Genomic DNA, 22,796 nt, shown 5'->3' with positions numbered 1-22,796 from the left:
TCGTTCTGTGGTGTGCGGTGTGTGGTGTGCGTCTAAGAGTGAACTAGCGTTTACCGCTGTGTTCTTTCCTTAACAATATTCCTCTACATCGAAATCTTTTGTTTTATTCTCATATACCTTTGCTCAACATGCTGCTGCACTCTCAATGCTCTGCCATTGTCGAAAAAGTGTAAGACGTATGCAAATAATGCAGATTTGCTGCAAAATAGAATTCCGGCCTCAGCGGCCGCTTTTCAATGCGGTCGAAACGCAAGGTGACTGTGTGCTGTGCGATGTCAGTGCACGTTAAAGAACCCCAGATGGTCGAAATTTCCGGAGTCCTCCACTATGGCGTCTCTCAAAGCCTGAGTCGCTTTGGGACGTTAAACCCCCCAAACCAAACCAAAGCAAACCAAACCAAGAATATCAACCAGGCAACGATACAACCGAATTGAATACAAGTGGAAAAACGTTAAGGCCATCATCAGTATTATATCTTAAAGAACTAATGCAATTTCACGTTGGTATGCATGTGAGTCACCTCTTTATCGCATACACCGCATGTAGAACATAGCGGAGATGATGCCATACCCATCTTATGCATCCAGGCAGGAATACGAGCAGATAGTGGAGTGGTCTGGGTGACTTCTCAGTCCTTTGGTCACACGTGGCTTGTGGGACACACTCCTCAGAGTACTTTAATGGGTGTTTGCGGGGATCTAGAACATTATATTATGTGCTATCCAGAGTACAACGCGGAAAGGTGTGTGATGTTTGCTTCCTTTAAGAAGGCAGGAGCCCTTCAAAGTGCACTTCAGGACATTATCTACTCGAATGGAAACCAGACATGCAGGAGGGAGGCTTCACGCATTCTTTTACATTTTCTGCAGAAACTGATCTTGACTCTAGGTGGTGACAGCTGGAATGAATTGTACACTGTGAGTGAATGTGTGCATAGATGGTGACTTCTGGAGTGGACTATGTTATACTGTGAGCAAATGTGTGTATAGATGGTGACTGCTGAATTGGAATATGTGCTGTTATAAGTGACTGTGCACATAGTGAGGCAGATATTACAGGTATTAGGATTTTTTAACACATAAGTGACGCTAAGGTGGAGCAATTGCCGGCAGAATAAGCAAGGATAATCCCACCTGTAGCACACAACTCAACTCACTTCTTTTTCAAAAGAGCCTTTCATTTGACTAACTTGGCGTAATATACTAATCCTACCCTCCCTGAATTTACCTCAATGCAGCAACTAATACTTCATAATAGTCAATTAGCGGGAAACCGAACGAATTATACTATATTCCGGACTTAAATCCACTTTATTGCACCAAAATTCCGTAATTATCCTTACCTTGTCTGATAATTGGACGGATTGTACAAATCCTTTCAAGAATTTTTCACACTACGCTATACACAGACGCACAAGAAAGCAGGAACCACGTACACAGGACAAGCGCGCTTGTCCTGTGTACGTGGTTCCTGCTTTCTTGTGCGTCTGTGTATAGCGTAGCGCGAAAATTCTTGAAATGGTAAACCAACTAGCCCCATTGCTGCTTTGATTGTACAAATCCTAGCGCCTAAGCCACTTTATGCACCCTAAAATTGGCATTAACTCTCAAATTTGTGGGTGGTCCAACCCATCTAGTGGATCAAGTGAAATTCTAAGGTAGAGCAACCTTATAGAGGGTGACCCAACTGCCACATTTTGGAGATGCTTGGCTCATTGTGCGTCAGTAACAATAAAATCCACCGCTAATAATAATACATCAGATTCAGGTCTTTCCAGGGTCAGGTCTTGTTAACTGTGCATCAGACTGCCCTTCAGATTATTTTTGCAACGATGGTTCCTCGTTGCCGTTAGCCTCGTACGTCACATGACTCCGGGCGTTGGGCACGGAGCTCTAAATTGTGCTGAATATAGTGCCATTGACAAAACACTTAAATTCTAGTTGCCTGCAGACCAATACGCTTTTACTGCTCAGTCTGGAACACGCCGCATTGGAGTGCAAAGGTGGATGTACTATCCTGTTCAGCCTTATATGCTGTAAAGGGTCCGAATTCTTTTTGGTGATGCCGTTCATGACCCGCGGCACACCAGACGGGGTGTCCTGGAGAGCATGTTCAGTGGCCGCGATGTCGGCCTCAGCGTTCCCCGTACTCGGGCCCCGCAGGTCAGACGACGTACTATTGGGAGAATGTTACCGCACGTCTGATGATCTTAGAATAGAAACGCATTATCACCTTAATTTTCTAGCACACATGAAGGAACTATTTCCAACTTTCACATCGACAAGTATGGTCCGAGACTACTGAAAGACAAGAAAGTTAGGAGCTTTAGTTGCAGTTTTCGTGGTGCACGGACTTTTTTCCCCAATAGTACGCCTAGAGGTTAGGGACACTCTTCGGATGTTGTAAGCGTAGGCTGAGAGCCGACCTTTCTTAAAGAACCTGCAGACGACTTGGGTGTCTCTGCAAGCTCGATTACTTCCCAGTTCGCAACGCGAACAGTGCGCGCCCACCTCTTCTGATACTTCGCCAGATTCGTGGACTTCGCGACCGGGTCCCTGTCATGAGCTTTCTCCATTGAGGCTACAGATCTTGCCTTTTTCCTCGCCTATGCTCAGGCTACATGTTTCTTCTGATCACCTCTGCCGAAACTGTTTCGTTCAGATACGATTGGGTACTTTTAGTCTCATAATATCACCTTTGATTTTTGTGGTTGGTGAAAGAGAAGGAGGGGGGAGTTCTATCTCTGTTTAAGGGGTTCCGGACCAAATTCCGCATTTGGTGCCGTCCTTTTATTGATTTCTTGATGTCACAGCTCTCTCGGCTCGACTAGTCAGGTATTTTTCCGAAAGGTAGTGAGCGATTCCCCCTTCTACGTGAGAATTTTCATGTAAAACAAATAGTTGCGTCAAAAAGCAAGGCGCCAGCGGTGGATCGGAATCTTAGCACGACTGCTTATCTGTAAAGATGCGCAGCTCCGATTTTCACTTGGTGTTATAAACACAAAGTCGGTATTTAAACGTGGCATTATTGCATGCGTATAAGGATACTAAGTTTTCCTGCAGACCAGGAGAGGCAATGACTTAAGGCAACATCTCATATATGACAGGTGTGAGAACTATGTATGATTCCTGACATAAAACTTCGGCATGCCTTGTTCGAAATTCTTACATATTGCTACGAAGATAACGAAGCGGGCAGTGGCCCGGGGCGGAGCGCTCGCGCCAGGCCCGCTGGCCATTAAAGCATATTTCATCGCCATGTCATCACGTCGTTCTGTTTCTGTTGTGTCGCCGTGTTCCATCGCTTGTCATACCACCACGTAACAATATTATCAAAAAATGTTGCAATACTTGAAATCCTATTTGAGTTGATGCGGATACATCTGAATAAGCACTACCTGATCTGTGCAACGCATCCAATAGTGGCATATTCTGTTCGCTTTTCGACAATCTTGAACATTCCTATTTTCATCAGGCTGGGTTTATTTCGCAAGAACGTTTGACTCTTTGCGTAGTTATCTCAGAGTGCAAGTTTTTAAATTCGCGTTCAGCGATTTGTGTTAATCGTCCAACCACTTCTAGTCAAGGCCTCGAATAAGGAATGCGGCAAGTATCAAAGGAAAAATAACATAAAAAGCAGAAATAATGCACATATTGATTGATTGATTGATTCCTCCTGCTGAAGTTAAGATGTACGTGTAGCTTGTTTATTTTCCGGTAATATTTATGCAGGGAAGTTCACGTACTACGTATACATTACAGTCATTGTCTCGGAGTGTAAATGTCAGCCACAGTTTAAGCTTGGCAATCGAAAACAGAAAGCTATGTCAAATTAAGCGTACACCGTCCCCACCTTTTCTTTTCTTTTCCTCCGAGGTTGTTCCACCGCTGCCTGTATTGTATACAGCTGACTCCCGGCCGGCGCCTTGGGTGGACGGCTTGACCCTTTGAGCCTACCCTGCTCTCCATGTGTGTGTGTGTACTGTGCGTGCGCAGCTGGATCGCCTGTACGTGCCCACATTCTGTCGTCCGTGTTTGTGTCACCTGTTGAGTTGCCAACACTATAAGAGAACAGCAAGAACCATGTACCTTCAGTCTTGATAAAGGCAGGGGTCCTGCCGAAACGTCCACTCCAAATATATATATATATATATATATATATATATATATATATATATATACCGGGTGTCCCAGCTAACTTGAACCAAGGGTTACAAAATAATGTATTTGAGATAGGTCAGTGAAACCAAATGCATACAACTGCCAGCCTGTTCGCGCACTACAGGCAATTTTTTGTTTTGCATTTACTTAATTAGCTAATTATGTTAATTTCTCTAATTTTCTAAATATCGACTTTAGACCAAACATGTGAATTGGAAAGTTGTAGAGCACCTTCAGAAACTCCCATTCCATTAACTTCGATAAAGAAAGTCTCACGTGTATCTTTTTTTCCGGGCACGGAAGAAAGCGCGCGAAATACAAATAATACCACGTGACTAGCGCATTTGTGCGCCGCGATTGTGGTGCTCTCAGTCGTGGTTTGAGCGAACGACATAAGCTGCGTCTGTGACCCGATGGTCCCGTTGAAGCGGCAGGCAGAAATGTTGGCGGTGGTTCGAGCGAGCTCGAGCTCGCCCGTCGCCACCGCGATTTTGGCCACGCCTGCGCACTGCAGCAGCCTACATCACGACAGGCGGATGGCGATAAAAAACCGGCAAATGAAGATGCAGCGCTAATTTTAGTCGAGTCACATGATGTCATCTCGCCCCTTTACCCAAGCCTGTATGCGCAGATTCAGTGGCTGATACCTTATCGCTCATTCGTTTGTCCTGACGTTCGCTGATGGGAGAGAAGGAGGCCTTGTTAGAATGTCGGTGGTGTTGGCTCACCGTTCTCGCTGCTACTGCACCGTCACGTGGACCGGCTGTCTGACGCGGGCGAAAAAGCCATCGCAGGCATATCGGCCTGCCGCTTTAACGGGGCCAAGAAGACACGGCCGCAGCTGATTTCGTTCGCTCAAACCACGACTGAGAGCACCACAATCGCGGCGCACAAATGCACTAGTCACGTGGTATTATTTGTATTTCGCGGGCTTTCTTCTGAGCCCGGAAAAAACGATACAAATGAGACTTTCTTTATCGCAATTAATGAAATGGGGGTTTCTGAAGGTGCTCTACAACTTTCCAATTTACATGTTTGGTCTAAAGTCGATATTTAATAAATTAGATAAATTAACATAATTAGCTAATTAAGTAATTGCAAAACAAAAATTTGCCTGTAGTGCCCAAGGAGGCTGGCAGTTGAATGCAATTGGTTTCACTGACCTACCTCAAATATATTATTTTGAACCCCTTGGTTCAAGTTAGCTGGGACACCCGGTATATATATATATATATATATATATATATATATATATATATATATATATATATATATATATATACACAATTCTGCTGAAGACTGGTCCCCAGTAGACATGGCCGTAAAAACTTCCTAAGTTTTTAAGCGCGTGTCCGCCTGCTTCATAAGGAGGCGTAACCGGCGTGGTTGTTTTTCTGGTGGTACTGGTTTCGACTTGTAATTTAACGTGCGATCTGACAGCACGCTTCGCCATAGGCAGCGGCTTGAGAAATGGGGGTCGATTCGGAGACGTCAGGACGGTAGGGTAGGATCGTGCTCATTGGGCAAGATGGTTCCCGGCCGTACAGAAGGAAATAAGGCGAGAAACCGGTAGTCGCTTGCGTAGCAGGACTGTAGGCGTAAGCTATGAATGGTAACACATGGTCCCAATGGAATGGGTGGAATAAACATACATAGCCATAATATCTCCGAGTGTCCGATCAAACCGCTCGATCGCTCCGTTAGTTTGGGGATGGTAGGAAGACGTCTTACGATGAACACCATTGTACTCCTGAAAAAGGGTTTCTACGACGACAAAAATACGGGACCACGATAACTAAGCAATTCCTGTGCCTCACCGTGACGCAGAATAAGGTTCTCAAAGCTGAAACCAGAGACGTCACGGGCAGTGGCAGCTGGTAAAGCAGCAGTTTCAGCATATCTGGTGAGGTGGTCGATGGCAACAATGGTCCACCTGTTTCCGGCGGAAGAGCAGGCAAGAGGCCCGTAAAGGGCGATTCCAACACGTGCGAATGGCCGAAGTGGACACAGAGGGCGTGGTGGGTTCTTGTGACGCTGACAGTTGATACAAGAGCGGACGTACTGGCGAACAAAATGTATGCCCTGCTAGTAGTAGCGATAACGTAGGCGAGTAAATGTTTTCAGGGGTCCAGCATGGGCGCACCGTGAATCATCGAGATAGCCAGCGCAAATGACTGATTGAAGATGTTGGGGAATGGCGAGCAACCATTTTCGGTCATCAGGGAGGTAGTTTCGGTGGTAAATGAGGTTGTCACGGATAGTAAAGTGATGGACTTTACGTCGGAGAGCTCGAGAAGGGAGGCGCTTATTGGTTGACCAGAGCTTTGATGAATGAAACAATCCAGGTATATTTGCGCTGCTCACATGCCATATCCATGGTTTCAAGGGAGGAAGGAGTGAGGCCGTCGACAGAATGTGGCTCAGCGTCAGAGGTCAGAGGGGAACGTGACAGGGCGTCTGCGTCAGAGTGCTTGCGACCAGAGCGATAAAGGACACGAATGTCAATCTTGTAAACGAAGAGCACAGCGGGCGTGGCGGCTGGAAGGATCTTTGAGGGTCGACAACCCGCACAGAGCATGGTGTCGGTGATGACATCTAATGGCTGACCATATAAGTAAGGGACGAAATTTAGTGATGGCCCAAACAATCGCCAGATATCTTTTGAAAGCGCAGCTCTTTGCGCCCGTTCCTGGGTTTCGCGTCGGCTTCGGCCTCGTAACCAGTTCCGCCCCCCTTTCAGCCCCCCAGCTCAGCCCCCTCTTCCTGCGTGGCGACGAGGCTGCTCTCCGGTTGCCGAAATGCCGGCTCGCTATCAGTGGATCACGGTGCGCGCATCTCAAGCCGAAACGCATAGTCACGTTCTCTTCACTCGCTAGCGGCGTCAGTGGCATCAGTCAGTCGCTGCTATCTGTTCGTCGCGAAGCGTTCCGATGGGCCCAAGCGCTGCCTCCCGCAACCTCCCGATAACTTCATATCTCTCTTCATTTATCTGACCACAAAGCTTCTTTCATTACAGCCAAGAACTGTTAGTGGAGTGTTTCTTGAGAGAATATGCGTGAAAAATTAAAACATATATTGTCTGTAATTGTACATACGTGTCTTGCTCGAAATATTTGCCTCATTCTATCGCAAAGGTGAAACAGCTGATGAGCTGTGCTCGAATTTCGCATTAGCAAGTAACGTAATCGTCGGTAATTTTTTTCTGTTAATGTTTAGTTGGTTTCTGCTTTGGTCAGGGCACGACTGGTGTAAGTAACGACGTACTTGGGAGAACCAGGTTTGCGCTGAGCGAGAACGGCACCGATACCGACGCCGCTGGCCTTCCACCCGTGCGCTCGGTAGGAGCGCGCGGGTCGAAATGACGTAGTATCGGTGGGGACGTCAGAAGTCGGCAAAGCCTACTGAAAGCTTCATCACGTTTAGGTGACCATGCTGATAAGTCGGGGCTCCAAGCAAGAAGCTGGGTCAAGGGGGCAATAATTTGGGCAAAATTTCTAAAGAAGCGGCGGAAATACGAGCAAAGCCCCATAAAGCTGCGCAGTTCTTTCAGTGAGGTGGGCCTTGGAAATTCCGCCATTGCACGAAGTTTGGCAGGGCCCGGCAGGACTCCTTCCTTGGACACGACGCGGCCGAGTATCGCCAGCTGTCGAGCACCAAACCGACACTTCTTCAAGTTTAGCTGCAAACCTGCGTCGCTCTGACTTTGAAGAACTCTCGAGGTGAAGATGAAATGGAAAGTCCGACATGACATTATCGTCTAGTTAGCAGAGACACATCTGCCATTTCCGCCCACAGAGTTGTCCATGCGCTCAAATGTGGCTGGAGCGTTTCACAAGCCGAAAGGCATGACATTAAATTCACATAGACCGTCAGGCGTTATGAATGCGATTTTCTGATGGTCGGCTTTACCCATTGGCACTTGCCAATAGCCAGACCGCAGGTCAAGCGAAGAAAAGTATCCAGCTCCCTGCAAGCAGTCAAGGCAGTCGTCGATGCGAGGGAGGGGATAAACGGCCTTCCTAGTAATCTTGTTGAGCCGACGGTAGTCGACGCATAACCGAATGGAGCAGTCCTTTTTCTTTTCTAGCACGACGGGTGAAGCCCACGGGCTGTGAGAAGGCTGGAGAACTCCGCGCTCGAGCATGCCACTCATTTGGTCATCGATGACGCGGCGTTCAGTGGTTGAGACGCGGTAGGGGCGCTGGCGCAGTGGTGCGTGGAGGCCGGTGTCGATATGATGGCGAACCGCGGTTATGCGTCCCGACGAAATTTGGTCAGAGTCGAAGGAAGCACTGAATCGTTGAAGCAAAGGCAACGAGCTGGCCACGCTGGGTAGGCGGCAGAGATGCGTCGACAGAACGGTTGAAAATGTCAGATGTGGTCGAGTCGGGGACTCCCAATGTGAGGAGTGAGGACGGTAATGTGAGGCGCTATAGTCTGCAAGAACACTGGAGGCGTCGGCGGGATCAATATCAACAGTGCCTAGCGATTCTCTTCGAAGTAAAGTCGTTGGAAAAGTCAACAGGTTGGCCACCAGAAATTGTGAGCACGGCATGCAGGAGCAGCACATATTTGCGATGAGCATAACGGACAGATGGTGTTTACATTACAGTAGCGTCAGTGATAGCGTCACATATCACAGGCACAAGAGCAGAATAGGAATAGGAGACATCGGTGTCTTCGGCAGTGAGGATGGACACAGCTGGAGAAGGAGTTATGTCTACGAGAGCGTCACAAAGTAGTAACAAACCAATATGAGCACGTGCGCAGTCGATGATGGTATGATGCTTGGACAAAACGTCGCATCCGAGGATGATTTAATGAGAAGAGTGAGCGACAACGATGCATTCAATAATGTAGGAGAGGCCTTGTATGAAGGCCCGTGTGGTGCACGCAGCAAGTGGCCGAATCGGTTCGGCGCTCGCGGTTCGCAATGAAATATCGGGGATCGTCGTTGTCACTTTCCTAAGTTTTCGGCACAGGTTGCTATTAACCATGGACACCGCAGCACCAGTGTCTACAAGCGCATCAACAGCAACACCTTTGACGCAATAATGTTTACTGGGCTTGACACCAGAACTGAGGGCGCAGTTCTTGCCTCCGGAACTGCGGTGCCTAGTTTTCCGGCTGAAGGAGTGGTGATCGGCGGGTTATAGGAGAGCGGGACAAGTGGCGGGTAGATGACGACCAGTGGATATATGATGCGTGTTGGAGAGTGATGCGAAGGCGGACGACCGGGCTCAGGTTCAGAGAAAGATACGTCGTATGCTGGAGCTCGCCCGTAGTCACAAAAACGGGATCCACGTGCACGGCACCACCGTGACGCGTGGCCAACTACACCGCAGACGTAGCATATTGGGTGATTATCTTGTGTCCACCATGGATTCTGATTGCGGAGACCGGTGCGAGGCCGAGCAGGCTTCATAGATGGCACTGGAGGCACTGGCAGCCGCTGATTGAAGATGTGGTTCGAGGGTGCGTACGTTGGCGTCGCGGGTAAAAGCTGTGGCCGGCTTGCGATTTCAGCATACATCAGGGGAGCGGCGACCGCAGGAATTGGGTTGGTAGTTGACAGGATCTCAGCAACCTGCTCCTGCGTGACATGCTGTGGAGGAGCCGACAGAGATGATGACCAACGAAACGGCGCAAGGAGACGAACACAGGAAAAGAAGAGAAATAGAAAGAGGCGCTCTTTCTATACCTCTTCTTTTCCTGTGTTCGTCTCCTTGCGCCGTTTCATTGGTCGGTATGAACCAACTAGCCCTTCAGCAAGTACTTCTACAACAGAGATGATGAGTCGGGTTGGCAGGTAACCAAGGACAACTGTCGAGCCGCCTCTTCGCGCACAACTCTTTATTTACTGAAGAAGGGTTGGGTGCTCCTTAGGAGCACCGGGAAGATCCACTGTGGATAGTGCTTCATCAGAGGAATGGTATGGCGCTTCATGAGACCCTGTTGCGGAGCTCGTCATAAGTCTGACATGAAGAGATGACGTCAGAAACAGTTTGGTTATTTTTTGGCGACGAGCATCTGAAATGCGTCATCTTGAATCCCTTTGAGGACATGGTTGATCTTGTCTGCTTCAGTCTAAGATGGATTAAGGCTTTTATAGAGGTCGACAATAGCCTGAATCTAGCTTGTGAAATTTTCGCCTTTCTGCTGGGCATGAAAACAAAACCATTGTTCGGCGCGAAGTTTCCGATTAGCGGTGCGGCCGAAACCCTCCGTGAGACTAGTTTTGAGGGCTGCCCAGGTTGAAATATCAGCTTCGTGGTTTGGGAATCACAAGCTGGCGACATCACTTAAATATAAGGTAATGTTGGTGAGTTTGACGTGGTCACCCACTTACTGTAGGCACTCACACGCTCGTGTGAAGTCAGCCACTCCTCTACGTTGATGTCTACCATGCCACAGAAGATGTGTGGGCCACGCTGCCGTACTGGTCCTAAACAGATGATAGACTGGAAGCAAGCGGGCCAGACTGAGTCGTGGCGTCTGTCATGATGGTAGTGCCGGGCATGGTCAGACTTCGGAGCTCCAGGTTGGGAACAGGCGACACCTCTATCAAGTCTAATGAGGCAATTTAGGTAGTTTACATGACAATAAATTTATTTTATCGTAGCTGCTACGAAGGCCAGCGTTCTACAGCGACAGCTCGAGCTTCGTCCGCTTTGTCGTCAGCACAACTGCATCGTCTTCGGCAACGTGTCCGCTGTCCTCTTGCTGCTTTTTCACAGGTCAGGCATGTCTGACTATATCGACTGTGGTCGACGGCGGAAAACTGGACGATAAGGGGTGATTGTAGTTTGCTCAGTTTGCTGACGTCCCTGAGGCTCGTATAGGAGGGGAGGCCGGCTGTACACAGGGGCGACAGGGAGTGGTGGCCGCACCGAAACATTAGCGTACGTGAGAGAAGCCGCCACCAACGGCTGCTGAGGAGGTGAAGGCAGAACCTCAGCGACCTGCTCTTGTATGACACGCTGAAGAGTGGGAGTGAGCGGCGGCGCAGGCTCAGGTGCTGGCGGGCAAGTGAAGGTGGACAAGGAAAGCTGGCGTGCGACTTCCTCACGAACAAACTGTTGAATGTGCTGAATTAGCGACTGCTGGTCCTGGGCACCGTCCTTGGAGAGAGCCAAGCTGGAAAGAGTGACCTGCTGTAGGCCAGCACTTCGTGTGGAAAGCAGCCTCTTGCGCAGCTCACCGAAGCTTTGGCAGAAGCTGATAACGTCGGACACAGTTTGGGGGTTTTGGGCGAGGAGCATTTGGAAGGCGTCATCGTCAATGCCTTGCATAATGTGTCCGATCTTCTCGGCGTCGCTCATGGTAGGGTTTACGCGCTTGCAGAGATCTACGACATCTTCTATGAAACTGGTGAAGTTTTCGCCGGTTTGTTGCGCCCGACTTTGCAAGCGTTGATCGGCGCGAAGCTTACGTATAGCGGGACGGCCAAAAACTTCGGTCAGGCTGGTCTTGAGAGCCGTCCAGGTAGAAATGTCACTGTCATGGTTGCGAAACCATAGATTGGCAACGTCGCTCAAATAGAAAATGACGTTTGTGAGCTTCACGGTGTCGTCCCACTTGTTGTACGCACTTACGCGTTCATACGACGCCAACCAGTCTTCCACATCCGTGTCATCGGTGCCGCTGAAGATGGCTTGGTCGCGCTGACGCGCTGCACCGGGACAGGTTACAGGCGATGGGGTTGGCGGTTGGCTGGCGGTCTCAGACATCGCGGAAGTGGTAGGCAAAGCTCGGCTGCGAAGCTCCAGGTTGAGGGGATTGCCCAGCACCTCCACCAATTGTTGTAGAAGACCTTGAACAGGGCGATACGTCGTCAACAGTCAATGGAACGTTCTGCGATCAGTCGTGAGACTTGTGTCAGCCCACGTACGAGCGTCGAAGCGAACTTCGTTGTCGTGTTCTTTCCTGACCGTCACGCGCGTTGAACATGCTTGTCGTCGTTCTCTTCAGCATCAGGCGCTGAACATATCAGTGCCCAATACCTGTTTTACAATATAGAGTCATGTCGTGACACACATGGACACGACGGCAGCAGAGACCTCGGGTCAACAGGGCAAAGGCACAGTGCAGCACAACAGCAGAGGGACCAGCCCGCGCGTGACTCACGGCAGCAGCGTCGTCTTTTCTCAAGCGATCGCGCTTCTTCTTCTCCAAGCGCTACACTGCCTCCCTTCCGAAAGAAGCATTGCCTCGATGCTAGATGAAAAAAAAAGAACCAACAAAAACACGGTTAATTAGTGACTGCACGTGTTGTTTCGCGATAAAAGTGCAGCGGAGAAAACACTGAAGGGTTCCTCCAGGGCCAGACGTAATACGGCTTAAGCCGGATAACGTGAACAACTTCAGGACGTGAGGAAAGGCGTGACGATAGTCTGCTTCCGCTGGGAAGCACCTCGTAGTTGAGGTCACCGATGCGACAAATAACCGTGTATTGTCCAAAGTAGCGCTTATAAGTGTTTCCGAAAGGCCTCGACGCCGAACCGGTGTCCAAACCCAGACCTTATCACTAGGTCGAAAATCAACGTCACGTCTCCGGAGGTTGTAGTGATAAGCGTCGGTACGTTGTTGGTGCTGTATGTTGAGTCGTGCCAGTTGTCGAACCTCCTCCGCGCGCTCGCATACTAGTCGAGCATCATCGGCGACGCTGTCAGGAGGTTCGTGTGGTAGCATAGCATCGAGCATTATAGTGACCTTTCTGCCATTCACCAGTTGGAAAGGTGACATACGTGTTGTCTCCTGAACTGCAGTATTGTAAGCAAACGTAACACAAGGTAACACCTCGTCCCAATTTCGATGATCGGCGTCGACGTACGTGGCAATCATATCAGCCATCGTCTTGTTCAGCCTCTCTGTTAGCTCAATACCTTAGCAGTCTGGGCGTGTTGGTTATTCATGATGGAAAAAACAGCGCAGAGAAGGACGAGGACAAAATGAAGACACATAGGACACACGAGCGCTGACTTGCAACAGTTTATTTCGAGCCTCAGAGCCTTATTATACAGATGAAACCCCCAACATCATACATGCGCAGTAGGCGATACATTCATATCTTGTCTTAAGTATATCAACTCCTTACGAGTAAGAGCGATAGAAGGCTTGGCTACGCAAGACCCACCCAACCGATCTATCATTTCAGCTTCTATAATCTCACGAGTCAGTTGGCATCGGTCTTTCGCGATAACTTGGCATTGTTGGTAGTCAGGATGGCACACGGACATTTCATCTGGGTCATGTTGGTTTACATTTTCGTCATTACAGTTTAGTTTGCATTTCCTGCAGTGTACATCCAAAAACCCTCCTCGCTTTTCAGACACATTGTTGCAATGTTCCCGGAGGCGGTCGTTCAAGCACCTACCGCTTTGCCCTACATAGCTTTTCCCACATTTCAAAGGGATGCTGTACACCACTGAACACGAACATTCTACAAACTTTGTACGGTGGTTCTTCTTGCAATTAGGGTTTCTTGAACCACCGGGCAAGTCAGCGCTCGTGTGTCCTATGTGTCTTCATTTTGTCCTCGTCCTTCTCTGCGCTGTATTTTTCCATTTCTGTTAGCCCATTGGTTTGAGGATGATACGCAGTAGTTCGACGGCGGCTGGTACAGCTTAGGAGCAGGATCTCTTGTAGATGTTGTGCCAGAAATGCGGTACCCCGGTCAGTGATCAGAACTGCCGGTGCGCCATGCCGCAAGACGATACACTCAATGAAAAATTTGGCTGCCTCCGCAGCCGTCGCAGACGGAACTGCGCGGAACTTCGCATAGCGCGCCAGGTAGTATGTCGCTATTATGATGTATTTGTTGCCGGACTTGGACGTGGGGACTGGCCAAGAAAATACATTCCGATTGTGTGAAACGGGGCACTCGGTGGTTCGATTGGCTGAAGAAGGCCCGCCGGGCGTGTGGGTAGCGTCTTCCACCGTTGAAACTCGCGACAAGCTTTTGTGTACTGACGCACATACTTAGCGAGTTTGGGCCAGTAATACTTTTCCCGAATCCGTGAAAGTGTTCGGCTACAACCAAGGGGACCATGCTGTAGGATCATCATGGCAAGCTTCCGTGATCTCGCTACGCAGATCTTCCGGCACAACAAGAAGCCACGATGTCTGACTGCTGTCGAAGTTCTTTTTGTATAGGACGCAGTTCCGAAATCTAAATGTGGGAAGGACACGCAGGAAAACACGAGGTACCACACCGTCGTCTCCTTCAAGGGGCGTCATTAGTTGGCCAAGCTGTGGATCATCTCTTTGTCGAACCGCCATATCTGCCGTGTTTAAGAACGCAATAAGGCTGTCAGCGTCATCATCGTCTCCTGGCGCCGGCTCCAGGGGGGCTCGAGACAAGCAGTCAGCGTCTTGATGCTTTCGGCCGGATTTATATACAATAGTGATGTCGTACTCTTGCGATGTCTTACTCCTGCAGTCGAAGGCTCCATCGAGCAAGCCGCCCCGCAGGATCCTTCAGGTTGGCCAACCAACATAATGAGTGGTGGTCGGTGACCGCACGAAAATGGCGGCCGTACAGATACGGTCGGAACTTTGTTGCCCAGATGACAGCGAGGCACTCCTTTTCCGTTGTGGAGTAATTACACTCTGCCTTGGAAAGGGCGCGGCTAGCATAAGTAATAACTCGCTCAGCGCCGTCCTGCAATTGCACAAGTACTGCCCCCATCCTTTGTTGCTGGCGTCGGTGTGGAGCTCAGTGTCGGCAGCTTGATCGAATTGTGACCTAGTATAGGTGTTGTTTGAAGGGCTTGTTTTAGCTGCCTGAATGCTGACTCTTGCTCCTCATTCCATTCAAAGGCAATACTACCTTTTGTAATGTTGATCAGGGGCGCGGCGATCTGAGCGAAGTTGTGGACAAAACGTCTGAAGTAGGCTCACAAACCAAGAAACCTTCTCACTCTTTTTGTCCGACAGCCGTGGAAACGACGCTACGGCAGCTGTTTATTTCAGGATCTGGTTTCACGCCCACGTGGCTGACAATATGCCCAAGAAACTTTAACATCGCTGTAGGCGAACCGGCATTTTGAAGGCTTGAGTGTGAGGCCTGCCATCCGTATAGTCTGGAGAGCCGCTTCGAGGCGCACAAGATGGTCGGCAAAGGTGCTCGAAAAAATAACATCATCTAAATACACAAGACAGGTCTGTCACTTCAGACCGGCGAGAACAGTGTCCATGACTCGTTGGAATGTTGCAGGGGCAGTACATAAACCAAACGTCATCACCTTAAACTCATAGAGACCATCTGATGTTATAAACGCAGTTTTCTCCCGATCGCGCTCATCTACTATACAATGTGCCAGTATCCGCTCTTCAAATCGATCGACGAAAAATAGCGGGCGTGACGGAGCCGATCGAGGGTGCCGTCGATTCGTGGCAGTGGGTATACATCCTTTTTTGTCACTTTATTGAGTCGTCGGTAATGTGCGCAGAATCGCAGCGACCAGTCTTTCGTTTTAACCAGTACTACAGGTGCAGCCCACGGACTGTTGGAAGGTTGGATGACGTCATCGTTTAGCATTTCGCGCACTTGCTCCTGTATCGTCTCTCGTTCTTTCAAGGAAACCTGGTATGGCGGTTGGCAAATCGGATGTGTTGCGCCATCGACAATAATTCTGGGCTTTGCGACAGGCGTCTGGCGAACCCTGGATGCCGTGGCAAAACAATCGTTGTATTGATGTAAAAGTTCGAGAATATCGCGCTTCTGAGACAACTCTAGTCTTTTATCTAGGTTCAGTTGCGATTCCCATTTTTTTTGTGTTCCGGATGACAAGCCTTGCTCAGAAAACGCAGCCTCGTGAACGTCGCTAATTTCTTCCATGTAGTCCAAATTCCGGCGCATTGCCTTGCTGACGTCGGCTAGCGCGGATCTCAGGTGCAGCTGCGGACTCCAAGAAAATCCGGCGGCCAAAACTTAATACTGGGCCCGGATTTCGTGTTGGGGTGTACTGCATGCGAATCCCACCCAGCACCTCCACCAATGTTACGTCCTGACACACACGGACACGACGGCAGCAGAGACCTCGGTTCAACAGGGCAACGGCACAGTGCAGCACAACAGCAGAGGAACCAGCCCGCGCGTGAGTCACGGCAGCAGCGTCGTCTTTTCTTAAGCGATTGCGCTTCTTCTTGTTCTTCGGGTGCTACATATATTTCTTCCATATATATATATATATATATATGTGTGTGTGTGTGTGAAGGAAAGAAGCCGACAGTCGGCGAGGCCAAGGAAAGCATTGGGGATAGTACTTTGTCTTTTTTTTTATTTTTACTTCATAATCACGTAAATTAGTAATGGAATGTGTTTAGGGGAAAAATAAATAAACACAAAGAAGTAAGAAAAACAATGTGCCGATGGTGGGAACCGAACCCACGACCTCCGAATAACACGTCCGGTGCTCTTCCAACTGAGCTACATCGGCCGCTGTCCCCCCTGCTACTTTCTTGGGTATTAATGTTTTCTGTATGCGAACCTTGAGAGTGTTCACCAGCGCCACCCTCAACTATAGCGGTGGGCGTGGAACGTCCTGTGTTACCGCCAGCGCCACGTAGAACGTGATCACGAGTGAGGGCGAAAGCTGTGCTAGAACCCTCTTACGCTACCTATGGCTTCAAGACTGCCAGAACATTATGTGTGTGTGTGTGTGTGTGTGTGTGTGTGTGTGTGTGTGTGTGTGTGTGTGTGTGTGTGTGTGTGTGTGTGTGTGTGTGTGTGTGTGTGTGTGTGTGTGTGTGTGTGTGTGTGTGTGTGTGTGTGTGTGTGTGTGTGTGTGTGTGTGTGTGTGTGTGTGTGTGTGTGTGTGTGTGTGTGTGTGTGTGTGTGTGTGTGTGTGTGTGTGTGTGTGTGTGTGTGTGTGTGTGTGTGTGTGTGTGTGTGTGTGTGTGTGTGTGTGTGTGTGTGTGTGTGTGTGTGTGTGTGTGTGTGTGTGTGTGTGTGTGTGTGTGTGTGTGTGTGTGTGTGTGTGTGTGTGTGTGTGTGTGTGTGTGTGTGTGTGTGTGTGTGTGTGTGTGTGTGTGTGTGTGTGTGTGTGTGTGTGTGTGTGTGTGTGTGTGTGTGTGTGTGTGTGTGTGTGTGTGTGTGTGTGTGTGTGTGTGTGTGTGTGTGTGTGTGTGTGTGTGTGTGTGTGTGTGTGTGTGTGTGTGTGTGTGTGTGTTTTGCGTTACCCTTTCTTCACTGTGAGGAAGAGCGCATGTAAGATGATGCTGCAGTCTCTTTTCGGAGCTTTCGTGATACCGTGTACTAAATTATTAGAGTTAAGGCACTTTTTCAACGCAGTTGCTAATCAATAAGCTACGGATCTGTTTCAACAGAACAATTTTCAAGTTCATCCTGTACGTGATAACCCATCTCCAGCGCCAACGCTGTAGAAATTGCCTTTCTGCATGTGATGATTTACCCTGACACGATCACCGCTACTCTCATTGTATTCGCGTTCATCTTACAGGCTGTGTTTTGAGCGTGATCCAAGAAATATTGAAGGTAGGTGTGTTAATATAAATCTAGAGGACGTGAAGCTTAAAAGTCTGCTCTCACAACCAACCTCTTCACAGATTTTCGGGCACAGTGCTTGTCTTACCCTCTGTGGCACCGAAGAGCAACACCTATTAACGGCTTATCAACTCAGAAGCTAACGTCCTACCCTCCATTGTGCGTACTATTCTCTTTTTGTTATTTTTGCTTTCTTACGCCCTCTTTCTCCATCGTTTATCAGCTCAGGGTCCTTCTTCTGCGCCGTCAAATCTACTTCGCCTCTGAGTCTGCTTCAGTCGCCGCTCTTAGCGATGGAGAGACACCAAAACACAGCAAACTAGGGAACACGAGAAGAGGAGAAAGTACGGGAGGGAGGTTACGCGAGTTATCGCGAACCTGGAGGCGGTGCAGGGGTAACGAACTGAGCAACACAGACGCACAACACGGGAATACAGTCGCTCACTGTACTGCGTTCCGCCCAAGCCAATAAATGCTAAGACGGCGTCAGGGCACATAGCGCTGCTGCTTCGGGCACGCAGGGCGCGTCCTTTTCGGGCCTACGCGCGTCACTACCGCTTCTTGAGATCTAGGCTTTCATGATGGACTTCTTGCTCGTGTGTCTCCTATCAGCTCCACTATAGCTGCTGTTCTCGTTGTTGCGTCGCGCGTATCATACTATCGGCGACCCATTGCGCGTAGTCCTCGGGCTGCAATTAGCTGGCGTATCATTGACACCGCCGCCGCTCTATATGGATGCCTACTGATATTCTGGTACACAATCTCTGGGGAAAACTTGCATTTCCTACGCCGCTGTCGTGGCTCTGCAGTGCTTGAAGAATGTTTTCACGTCGTTGTTTGCTTCGTTATAAAGAAGTTGCAACGATAGTTCTTTACAGTGTTCCCATGCAAACTATGTTTGCCTGTAATTCGCCTCTGGCTACGTCAGCGGAACGCCGTATTAACGAGTATTCGGTGGCTTAGAGTCGACCTAATTTATTTGCCTGTACGTGGACAGCACCCGCCATGCGCTGAGGCGTTTCAGGTAATCAGCTTAGAAAAATCCGACATCGAGGATGGGAATAACGCAGAAAAAAAGACGAGACCGAGATTGGATGGGATTAGACGGAGCAAGTATCCGGCTTGAGTGCTGCTTCGCAAGGAGAGCCGAAAATATAATGAACTAATAACGCCTACAGGCGAGCTCATGGTTTCTGCGAAACTTCAGATCCGCTGGAGGCCGCACCAAGCTTGCGTGGGAGCTTCCTGTCCAGTTCGCAATGGCTGATGGATACATTTGTCTCGGAAACGATAAAATGACTGATTTCCGTTTGTTTTAGTTTGGCTTCGTCTAGTTCAATTTGGTTGGCTTATTTTAGTTGAAATTGATTTGACTTCGTTTGGTTTAGTTATGTCAGCTTGATTTAGTTTGGTATGGTTTGGCTTGGTTTAGTTCAGTTTGCTTAGATTCGTTTGGCTTGGTTTGGTTTGTTTTGTTTGGTTCCTTTGTTTGATCTTGTTTGGTTCGGCTCGGTATGGTTCAGTTTAGTTTATTTTAGTTCAGTTTGCTTTGGCTTGGTTTGGTTTTGCTAATTTTAGTTTAGTTTGGCTTAGTTTCGTTTCGTTTAATTTGGGCTGGTCGGTTTCGTTTGGCGTACGGTATTTAACGCCCCAAAACTACTCAGGCACCAAGTATGCCATCATGAAAGGCGTCGGATAATTTTAACCCCCTAGGGTTCTTAACGTTCACTTATACACTCCTAGTTCGTGGGCGCTTTGAATTTCACCTCCATCGAAACGCAGCCGCCGTTGCCGTTATTGAATCCGAGCCCACGGCTGTGTAATAGATAGAGTTCCCCGAGTCGCGCAATGAGGCTTATTGAAGCTGATTGGATAAATTTAATACATGAATTTGGATAAAAGTATTTACAAACAAATGCATGAAACTTAGTTTTGTTTTGTGTATTTTCTTACGTAGCGGTACTGAGGAACTTAGTGATTTGACAAGCAGACTGGGATGACTGTAATTAAGACTGAAACTGCGAAAAGTATCATATGCATTCCAGCAAAAGTAAAAGTGTGGCATGAAAACAATTAATAAAAAAGAACCTTATTGATAAAATTCAACTCTAGCCTAAAGAATTCGGCGTATTTTAACTGATACTAAAATGAGTTGGATCAGCGTACCATATGCGGAGAGCAGAAATTCCAGCTCAGCTCAACAACCTTTACAAAAACCTAGCATGAACTATTTTGTTTTAAGAGGTGGAGACAAGGAGCCTTGAATAACTGTAGAAATACCACGGCAAAGCATCCCTGTTCACACTAAAGTTAAATTTGGTATAACATATTCCTGGATGTCACTTGTTGCACATTTGTGATGTTTCTCAAAATGTCTGTCAAACTTCTTTTCAATTTTTGTGATTAATGCAACCTAAGTTGGCTTCTCTTATACAAAATTCCAAGCCTTTTTTATCATTATTATGATTATTATTATTATTTCAACGCTTAGGCAGCCGCGTTTCGCTTGAGTGGCGCCGCTGGAGTCGGTGTACACGGTGGGCAGCGGGTGGCCCAGGAGACACTCTATCACATTAGGCACTTCTCAAAACCTACCGTGGTCATCCGGAACAAAAACGTGCTGGACAGTTTGGTGAATGGCTGCGTCGGAATTCTGATATACATCTTAACACCATCGCGTCGTATTCTTAACGGCAAGTTTACCCAGTTAGCAGAGCTATGCGTAGCGGCTAGTAGGTTGCAGAGTGGGGAATTATAGACAGGCAAACAGAGGAAAGGTGGAAAGAGTGCGAGAGGCGACGGGTGGCTGGACGTGCGCCACCGGAGAGTGGTTGCCACACGGAAAGAATCCGCGCTGTAGTTACGGTGGAAAGGAGAGGGTGTAAAGAGTGCCGAATAGTGCGTACAACCACAGACAAGGTAGCACTTCTCGAAGTGTTGCCACTGTAAAAACAAACATTTATGGCGAGAACTGGGAGCTGGCACAGCACGAGGGCGAGGATGAAAGATGGTGGTGGTGAAGGAGGAGGAGGAGGTAAACGCGGACGCATAAGGTGGAAATTTTAGAACGCTACGGTTTCGTACTCAGTTTACATCATCTGATGGGCAATCTGCGGTGCGCAAATATTTGTGCGTGAGAGAAAATAATGCCCATGCGCCGCTTGAGACGATCGAGACGAATGAGGCCCCGCGAGTTCTCCAACTGGTGTAACGACCTCACGTAACTCATGCAAATACCTCGCCTTCCAAAACCAGGCGTTGGTCCAGCGCTTTAAAAATATCCACCTGAAAATTCTAATGCCACAGGCCTTCGGCCTCATTTGTAACTGTCAAGAAATGCAAAATGAGTGTCTGCTGAAGATTGATTTCGTGGGAAACTGAAAAGTTGTGTTTAAGCGCCCGTAAATGTATAAATGCCCCTCAAATTATTTATCAAGTAGCATATGGCAAAACCGTTTTATTTCATACTTTTGTGATCAGTTCAAATTACAATCAATAAAACATGATTTACCAACCTTGCTAAATAAAATTCCAAAAGGTGGGCTCGTTCTTCCTCGAGTCAGTTATGGGAGTACTTTTCAGATCCATAAAGTTAGGAGCAACGACTGTAATTTCTTATTCTGCATCAACTTGCTCTCTACTTCAGGTTATTTTTTATTTATTTATTTTTTTTTGGAGGGGGGGGGGGGGGGGGAGCGGGGGCATCTTATTGTCTTTCTTTAACCTTAAGGTTCTGGTAAGCGTCTGCTGCCGCTTTCCAGAACACATTCTGTGCCGAGTCGAGTTGTTATGTGCAACTTTTAGCCGTGGACGACCAGTAACGCTGAAAAGAAATTCGGGATTAGTGCAGTTAACATCACTTCCTCAGCTCCGCTTTGAGTTTATTCGTGGCAAAGCATTCTTTGAGAAATTCTTCAAGACCGACGAAAACACCTCTCATTATACTGTCTATTTTTTTCTCATATTGCTTTAGACGTCATGTCCCTCCTCCTTCTTCTTTATAAGTGGCATTGTGAAGGTAACATCTGTTTTCGATAAAGTGCTGAATCGCAGCGTCTCTATCCCACCGCCTTGAATACAAAAGCACTGAGGTGGCATTCGCACTGCCTTCACGCGGTGAGGGTTCAAGAAGGGCATTCCCAAAAATTAAGCTGGAAACTTGCGTTCGCGGTAAACACAGGATGCTAAACTGATGGATTTTATTTTAACCATTCAAACGCTCTTTCTAATTTCTTTTCGTATCCGGCTTCGGGAAAAGATCGCTTACGGAACTGCTAACTTTGAGGTGGTCACAAGAGGATGTTCGGATTGAAGAATGTCTAATGTGGAGCACTTTAGATAAAGACCCTGGCCAGTGAAATTTCTTTTATCCAATTACGAATATTCCAAAAAGACTGTATGGCTTTTTGTGTATCCATCCGGCAGTGGTAAGGTTGACTGCGATGTGGAATCACTCTGTGAACAAAAAAAAAAAAAGAATATCAGTAGGCTTCAGCTAATTGGCTGTGCCGTTAATTATGATCGCGCAAGCGTAATACTGATCAAAAGTGTTCCACGCGTGAAGCGATACCAAAGCTTCGCTTCCATCGCTCCGATTTAAGAACAGAAAAATATCGTACGTTTACTTCCCGTCATACGTCCGGGCTGTATATGACAGCGTGACAGTATTTGGAATCTATATGAGCAGTCTTGGGACCTTTGAAACGCACCAGCTGCATCATTGCATCGATTTTATGGTATTTGTATCCCGAGTAGAAGGAAATGACGTCTAGGCAAAGTTTGGGGGAGAATGCAGAGGTCAAGATGTTCATATTGTAAGGTGTTTATTGGAGCACCAAGGCCGTAGGCAACGTCCGCAAACCAAAGCGACGAGGGTAGCGTTCGAACCAACAGCTTGCCAACAGTGCAGTGCCAACAAGGCTCCGGCTCCACTTCGTCTACCTCTTCGGGTTGGCGCGCGAGCTGATGGCGATCGGGATTACTACAATATAAACAAGCCATTTGCACTTGCATCGGCTTTAACTGGAACTGACGAGGGGACACAATCATTACAGCGCGAAATGAGAACATAATCTTGCGTAATAAATTATGTACCGCTAATAAACATACCAACCTAGACACGCTAC

The 22,796-nt window shown here is 48.1% G+C and overlaps 1 protein-coding gene and 1 non-coding gene across 4 annotated transcripts in view; one reads left to right on the top strand and one right to left on the bottom strand.

The window, feature by feature from the left end:
- The window catches only part of LOC146197698 (uncharacterized), a 448,896-nt gene that overhangs the window by 78,395 nt on the left and 347,705 nt on the right, over positions 1–22,796 (top strand). The window lies entirely within an intron of this gene.
- Positions 16,531–16,603, bottom strand: TRNAT-UGU (transfer RNA threonine (anticodon UGU)). The gene has a single exon. It is a non-coding gene; the product is annotated as a tRNA-Thr (tRNA).

The sequence above is a fragment of the Amblyomma maculatum genome, chromosome 3, assembly GCF_055883805.1.
Source record: "Amblyomma maculatum isolate TAMU_Amacu chromosome 3, ASM5588380v1, whole genome shotgun sequence".
NCBI classification, from domain to species: Eukaryota; Metazoa; Arthropoda; class Arachnida; order Ixodida; family Ixodidae; genus Amblyomma; species Amblyomma maculatum.
The sequence above is the reverse complement of the archived record's forward strand: the minus strand, read 5'-3'. Positions and strand labels throughout refer to the sequence as shown.